This window comes from Ascaphus truei, chromosome 19 (assembly GCF_040206685.1).
Source record: "Ascaphus truei isolate aAscTru1 chromosome 19, aAscTru1.hap1, whole genome shotgun sequence".
Taxonomy (NCBI): domain Eukaryota; kingdom Metazoa; phylum Chordata; class Amphibia; order Anura; family Ascaphidae; genus Ascaphus; species Ascaphus truei.
In genome coordinates, this window is record NC_134501.1 from 12,503,058 (window position 1) to 12,511,735 (window position 8,678).

Sequence of the window (8,678 nt, forward strand, 5' to 3'; positions counted from 1 at the left end):
TTTTCTCTACTCCACAGGTTCCCCCGCGACACCGCCTCTGGCAACCAAAGAGTTAAATCATACTGGGTAGTAATGGAGTTCATGGTTTCTAGGGAGCGCTGAATCTCTGCTGTCCAACCTTTACCTTCCGTGATGTCATTTATGACTCCGCTTGTGACAGGCAGCTCTTGATAACAGCAGGAGGGAATGTTTGGAAACAGAGTGGAAACTTTTAATATGAAGTTCTCTGTTGACTTCCTTCAGCACGGATCTATTCTGAGTGTTACATGTATCTGTGCTGCTAGGTCATTTGGTTACATTGCACCTTATGAGGTGAAATGGAACTTCTTGTACCATAACAAGCATCAAAGGGGTAACATGGTGACATCTGTTTATTAAAACATTTATAATGTCCCTCTGGTGAGTGAAAATAAACTTGGCGTTTGCACCCAATTTGATGCGTCCTGTCTTTGAAGATACCGCTGGGCCATATACTACGTTGCCCTACTGTAGTTCTGGCCGTGAACATGGTTTTGGTAACGTAGCCAATGGGGCGGAAACTCAAAGTGACTGTGAATCACTCGGGTGGATTAGGGAGGGGGTGGCACAGGGGGCATGTGCCCAGAGCCCCACCCAGCCAGTACTGGCAACTTATCCATCCGGCTGCCAGCAAGCAAAGAACCCAGCAGTGTTCCCCCTCCTCTCCTCTGCTGGTGTGCCTGGGAGAGGGGGGTGTAGGAGGCATGGGGAGGGAGGAGGGGTGTAGGAGGGAGGGAGGAAAGGGGGGTAAAGGAGGGAAGGGCACAGCGCCATGTCCTGGGCACTCTCCAGCCAGTGGTGGCAACGTATCCATCCAGCTGCCTGCAAGCAGCGGTCCCCCTCCCCTCCTCTGTCAACGGGACTGGAAGAAGGGGGTGTAGGAGGGCGGAGGGGGTGGAGGTAAGTGGGGTGTAGGAGGGCGGGGGAGAGAGGAGGGGTTGGGGAGTAGGAGGGAGGGGTTGGGGAGTGAGGGTTTACAGGGAAGTGTGGTAAGGAGGGACAGGGTGAGGTGGTGTAGAGGGGGTTGGGGGAGAGAAGGGTGTAGGAGGGTGGAGAGAAAGGGGTGTGGGAGGGAAGGAGAGAGGGGGTGTAAGAGCAAGGGAGGGGGTGTAGGAGGGAGGGAGGGTGTAGGAGGGTGGGGAGAGGGGTGTAGGAGGGAGGTATAGCTATGGTATACCCTATTTTTTACCATTCTATCTCTTGGATTTTGATAATTTTTTCTCCAATTTCTATAAATTCCCAGATCATAGTCCTGCTTGTCTCTGTCTCTGAAATATTTATTCTGTTTAATCTCTGTTACTTCTTTCTCAACCTGTTTATTCTTTATCTCTATTTTTTCTTCTAAATTTTTGTATTTGGAATCTTCAATTTTCTCAAGATTCTCTTTAAATATTATTGATCTCTTGATCTATTCTTGACAACATGTTCTATTTGCAGATATGAGGCACCACCATGGGTACCAGATTCACACCCAGTTATGCCAACATCTTTATGGGTGTTTGGGAAGAAGACACTATATGGGCTAATTGCCCACTGGGTGCGAATCTGATCCTATGGCGGCGCTATATAGATGATGTAATCTTCGTCTGGGGAGGAACCCAAGACGAACTAGAACAGTTCAAAATATACCTCAATTCAAATGATAGGAATTTAAATTTTAGATTTAAACATAGTACCGAACGCATAGAGTTTTTGGACCTGGAACTATATATAGAGAACAACACAATTCAAACAAAAACATACTCTAAGGAAGTTCAGGCAAATTACTACCTTTAAACAAGTAGTCATCGCAACCCAAACTGGGTGAAAAATATTCCCCGAGGCCAATTCATCAGGCTGAAACGGAATTGTTTCAACGAACAGGTATATTTGGAGCAAGCACAGAAACTTAAAGAAAAATTCTTAGATAGAGAATTTAATGAAAAAGAACTTAATCAGACTACAAGAGAAAAACGTCTTTCTTGGAGTACAAAGTCAAATCAAATACTGCGTAGAGTGGAGTTCCGTTCATAACTCGGTTCAACAAAATGGCACCGCAAATTAAAAGGATATTTAATAGACATTGGGGTTACCTCAAAAGAGATGCCGTTTTGAAAGAGATACTCCCGGAGAGACCTCAGATCTACTTCAGAAAGGTATCATATCTGAAGATGAAACTATCTCTGAGTTGTCCTATTAGTAATAACACTATTCCTGTTAAGAATAAAGTTTTTTTTAATACTTGCTCTATATTCCCTGTAAATACAGCAAGAATGCAAAAACATTTTCTTCGAACGTGACATCAAAGGAATATAAGATACAATCCTTTATCAATTGTCATAGTTCTTGTGTGATTTACTTACTTGAATGTCCCTGCGGGCTACGTACCGTATGTTGGCAGAACAGGCGGGGCATTAAAAGAGGACTCAACACTCAATGTGTCCAATCACTTTGAAATTAAACATTACCAAGCTCCATGGGGACTGAAATGTTTGGCAATGGAATGCCCTGTAGCCAGTTGGAGGAGGGGGTTGGGGGGGGGGGGGGGATTATGATAGGATCAACCAAATTTCGAAACGGGAATCCTATTGGATTTTCTCATTGATATCCCTGACCCAATTGGGTTTAAATGTTGAATTCGATCTAGCAGCATTTTTGTAAGTCTTCAATATCTAAACCAACATTGTTCCAACACCATCTCAATGTAATTCTGAGGAATATTTTGTGATATAGCGCTCGCAGCCGCACGCATTAAGTGCCCCGTCACAGAACGCAGGTAATTGTTTTGGCGGTCACTATAATCGCGGCCTAAAATTGCTATTGTCCCTCAATGTTGCAAGTTTGGCTCAGCTCAACAATCTGGGACTCCCAGAAGACACTCGCATTTAACGCAGAAGTATACACCCTGGCAGTATGTGCATTGATTTGCATTCTTTATCCTGCTCCCATTAATTATCCAGTTTACAAACGCTGCAAGAGGGAATCAATATTTGTAAATAATGGAGTAACAGATTAATTATCTAATCTAAGGGCCTTGTTCCAAGCCTTCTTTGTTGTAAACTGCTTCTGGTTTCAACACTTCGCTCCATCCAACGGCACTTTAACCAAACTGCAACTCTGCCAAACAGCTCATCTCAAACAGCTGTTCAGAGAGCAGATCAGAGAGGAATGAGGATATTTTATACTGCTCTGTAACACGTCACTGATGAATACAGAATTATTTTATAAGAAACTGGGGGTTGTTGTTAAATGATGGAAATAAAAATATGCCTCATTGCTTCATAAAATATGCCACTGTGATTGCAATAATATTTTCAGTGCATTGCTTTCTGTGCCAAGCCTTAAACTTTATATAGAATGTGATCTGTTGAGATTACAGCAGACACACGGTGACAAACACCGTCACGAAGAATGATAAAAACAAGGGCTGAGTCACAGGCATTGACTTCAATGGGCGTTTACGGATGGTAGGGACCGGATAAGCGCCCTCGCAGTTTAATGAATAATCGCTATAGATTGAATCCCTAATTTAAGGAAATCAATTATAATTGAAGTTAATAGATTAAAAATACACCCTGAGACACAATTGTGTTACCTAGGATTAGTAAGGGAAGATGTTTTGACCTCTCCCCTATAAGTACTGCCCTTTTTTATTTGACAGGTAAATGCACTTTTACAGGTACGTTATATTACATAGTAGATGAGGTTGAAAAAGTCCATTGAGTTCAACCTATGTTGAATTTAGATAACAGATACTTATCCTATATTAGATTTCTATTCATTTTATGGAATTGTTTTACTGTTGTAGGTTGTGATACATTTTATTCAGGGGTCAGGGTGAATTAAACAGTACTAGTACTGTACCTGATTAAAGAACCGCTAAACTATTTAACCAATGAGGCAAAGATTTTTGGATCTCCTTTTTGATCCGTCGTGGCTTCCTTTTGGCCCAAGAGATGCAAGATCTTTAAACCTCCACGAGATCCCAGCAGCACCTTGAGAAGTACGCATCCCGGAAATCAGGGTAGCTAAAATAACGGGAATTGATTTTTGTTTTTCTTACATGGAAGGCCCCTTTAATGTTTGAACTTGGTGCATCAGTTCCTAGTCACAGCTTTGTGTGCATGTCATTTGCAAGCAAATCCTTTATAATAACACATGCTATCCCTATACACCTCCTGTCCTACAAAGCAAAGGGGGGTAATTAAGGATGTATTCCTTTTTGGTGTCCACGATTCATTCTGCTAGTGTTAACCTTTGCACCCAACTGATATCAGTGCAATTTTCTGTTGCCTGTGCGCCTGGATGCAAAATACATTTCTTGCGTGTGTTAGGGCAAAAATATAGGCAGCTAATTCATCGCTCACTGCATGGGGCAGGTTATATACAGCGAGTTGCGTGTATTTGCTTGAGCACAAGCGAACGGATGCATGGTATATTAGTCACAATTTTATGGATTGTACTGTAGGTAAACAATTACCAGCACGTCTCATGTGTAATAAGGTGTGTTTTCAGTTAGCCGGCAGTGATACAAGCCAAAGGTAATCCCTGTATCAATATCCTTCTTGGGATCATGGAAAACAATTAGTATTGCTGTGCGTTATGCTGTTGTGTGAGGAGGAAAAGCAGTTAGGTACCTTTTCAATAAGACGTTATTCCTTAATGATGTGTCACTCATCTTCCATTCACTTGAAAAATAGTTAAAGCATAATTATCTGTGCGTCAACCAACTTTCTACTATATTGGATAGAGATCTTAGAGGCTAAGTGTATATCAGTCGAAGCAGACAAGTTTTCCGGCCCATTTGCCCACTTTAATAATAAAAATAATAATAACTTTATTTATATAGCGCTTTTCTACCAATGGCACTCAAGACGCTTTACAGTTACAAAACGGGAAAAGTAGAAAACATTTACGGGTATAAACGAGACCAAACACAAGGAAAGATACAATACAGGATGGGACGGTGCTGTAGCTATTAATTGCTGGACAGGTAGAGGGTCATTAATTAAATGCCTGGGTAAACTGGGAGGTCTTGAGCCTTTTTTTTATAGATTCCCAGAGAGGGGCCTCTCGGACTGTACGAAGCAGATTGTTCCAGAGAGTGGGAGCAGCGCGGCTAAAACCTCGGGCCCAAAGGAAGTCAAGGGGATTCTGGGAACTGTTAGGAGACCTACATCTGCAGATCGGAGTGAGCAAATGGAAGTGTAGGGAACTAGAAGCTCTCAGATAATCTTAAAATAAATTCGCCTTTTTTACAGGCAGCCATTGCAGAGAATGGAGAACAGGTCATATGGTAAGAACAGGTCTGGTTAGTTAACAACCTGGCCGTAGCTTTCTGCACCAGCTGCAGGTGGCACAGCTCTTTTTCCGGAACACCCAGGTAGAGGGCATTGCAGTAATCCAGGCATGAAGGAACAAAGGCATGGAGAAGCATAGGGAGATCCTCTGGGGGGTTGGGGGATCAAGTGCTTAATCCTGGCGATGTTCTTTAGGTGGAAGAATGAAGATTTGATCATGGCTGCCACCTGATGTTTAAGGATCAAGTCACAGTGAAGGACAATACCAAGATTCCGCGCACGGACAAAGTTTAGCAGCTGGGAGACCAGTGTATTGACCTAGCTGCAGTCTTGTTGTCTTCCAATAATGAGCCTCCACCACGAGCACTTCTGTCTTATCAGAATTCAACCTCAACCCACTGGAACTCATCCACTCTAGGAGTTCAGACAAACATCTAATGAAGACTGACAATGGGTCATTAGTGCCTGGTGCAAAGCACAAGTAGAGTTGAGTGTCAGCTGCATAGCGGTGAGAATCCAGGCCATGCTGATTATGTCACGCAGTGGCAGCATGTACACTGCGAATAACATAGGAGATAGGATAGAACCCTTTGTCACTGCACATAACAGGGGCATTGGTGCAGAGACATATTCTCCTGAAAATACTTTATGTGACTTGCCAGTGACAAAGGATCCGAACCAGCAGAAATCCCATGGTCCACAGTATCAAATGCTGCATAGAGGTTAAGGAGTCCTTTTCCTAAATGTCACTTGAATGTCTCAAGCACTTCTTCCCATTATGTGTTATTTATATGATTGTCGTGTGTTACTGCTGTGAAGCGCTATGTACATTAATGGCGCTATATAAATAAAGACATACATACAGATGACTATGATACTTTGATACCATGGCTATGATATTTTGTCTATAATGCTGTTAGCGGTATTGCCTTATATGTAACTGGTCGCCTCTAATGATCGTGGAGGCTATGAGCTAGTGGTAGAGAAGAAGGTTGGAGAAGATGTCTGGAGTGCGTGGGAGAACGTTGTCATTATATGTGTGTGTTAGAATCCGTGTGCGGATATCCAGAGACAATCTTTACTTGCACTGAGAGGGCAGTGAGAGAGGGAGAGAAAGGAGGGAAGAGAGAGAAAGGGGAAGAAGAGAGAGAGAAAGGACTGAGAGAGAGAGAGGGAGAGAGAAAGGGGGAGGAGGGAGAAGAGGATAGTCTATTTGTTTCACTGGCAGGAAGGAGAGGCTCAAATTGATAGAATTAGATCCATCCAGCCGATGGTCTCTGACCAAGGCATTCAGTTAATGGTAAAGACCTGACGGAGCGTGTAGCTGACAGACAGCGGGGAAGACCAGAAAATAAAGATTTCACGCCGCTACCGCCGATTAAATGTATGTATGTGTGTATGAATGTATGTATATGTGTATGTGTGTTTGTATGGATATGTGTGTGTGTGTGTATGTGTCAATTTGTGCACAAATACATTTTTTTTTTATTTATTCAACTTTTTTTTTCTTTAAAAAATCTTATTTAAGCCATTAATTCACTCACACAATCTATACACACATATACACACACGTACACACACACACACACAGTACCTGTCGCTCCTGGCAGCACTGAGACTCTATACACACATGCGGAAAAGCATGCGGCACATGCACAGCCGCAACAGTATAGAACGGCCCTAAGAAGCATTTCCAAAGTGGCAGCCCCCTTCCCCTTCTGATAGGCTCTGGCTCTTGAGCCCCACCCTCTCTCTAGCAGTGAACCAATTGTATCTAGTAACTGCCTAGTCAATCATATTCTTGGAACTACATTGCCCACAATGCTGTGCAAGAACTGAATTAAATAACCCTAAGCAAGCGATCGATTACAGGAGAACGGGTCGATCTGCTGCTTAGCCAATCACTGGTCAGTGTGCAGATTGTATTGATGCACATATTGAACAGGAATATATATATATATTATTTTTTTAAATGGCAGCTTGAACTGCAGCTTTAAAGATACATTTTTACATATATATATTCTTGGTTTAAAATGTGGGGGAGTATTTGGAGTGCAGTGATAGAGAAACCCCTTTTTCTCATCTTTTTCTGTATGGATTTTTGCTCCTAGCTAGCACCACCCCTGTATACAAACATATAAGTAGTGCAGGATTAACTGGATCACAGGTCCCTTCAGGTTTATTGCTGCTGTTTATCACTGTGTATAAAGCTCAGCCTGTGTTAAAGAAGAGCATGGCCAGAAAACCTGCTCTCAGTGTGAGGATGGCTACTGGCCTCGCATTGTGAAGCAGCCAAACCGTTGCTTTCTTTAACCTAGTCTGGCTCTGCTAAAAGCAATTAGATTGGTTGCAACAGGTTGGGGTTACCTGGGATGGCACCTTTAACACTTCAGTGACCAGGATAAAGCACAGGTTTCCATGGCAACAAAGGCATAAATATCCTAACATTTCTGGAAAAGTCACCCAACTATCTGAGCACATGTCTTGCCCCTACTAGACACAGCACTTATCACCTATTGACCTGAAGAAGCCTCTGTCTAAGTTCCTGTCATGTCCCGACTGCTGACACGCAGGTGACCTTGCCTGTCTTCGTAGGAACATCTCTTGGCTACTCCAGTTTTCCAGGGTTTACCACTCTGTCCAGCTCAGCTGCTTCCTGTTTCCCAGCCTATTGAAACCCTTCAGTGCCTATCGCCCTTGCTGCTGCAACAGGTTATTTCCTGTTCTGTTGTTGCTACCTTCCTGGCTCTCTTGTTCTCTGCTGGACTTGCCCCCATTACTATTTTTCCCCTTCTCTCTCTGCTTGATTTCCCGTTGCTGCCGCCGCCTGCCTGGAACTGCCGCCTGCCTTCACTGCCTCTTCATTGCTGGACCCCTCTTCAACTCTGGACCCTTCCTCATCCTCGGATCTCTACTTCAGAGTACAGGTCTCTCTGCAAGTTTCCATCGTGGCCTCTGGGTGTGGCTCGCTATCCCGGTGTGTGTTATCACAGGGGGTGGCGGGTTGCTCCCGGTTATTCGCGGTGGGCATCCATCTGCACTTGTGTGCACTGCTGTCCGTGTTGTCACAGATCCAATAAAGAAACCAGTCGCTCTGTCTTCTCCTATCGGGCACCTCACTTCTGGAACAATGTACCTGAGTCTCAAAACTTCCATCTGTTCAGCCCTACGTCATGGTGTCTGGCACTCCTGGGACCCAATGATGTCATGGTTATGTCATGCTCAAGGAAATCTTTCTATTTTAGATCGCATATCAGGGAGCGCAGGACTCCATCTGAAAGGGAAGAGGAGGATTACGCTAACGTTTCCAGGTTATGGCCAGCCGCGGTCACATCCGCACACTTCGCTGGAGGGGCGGCGGAACTCAAAGGGTTAAGATCC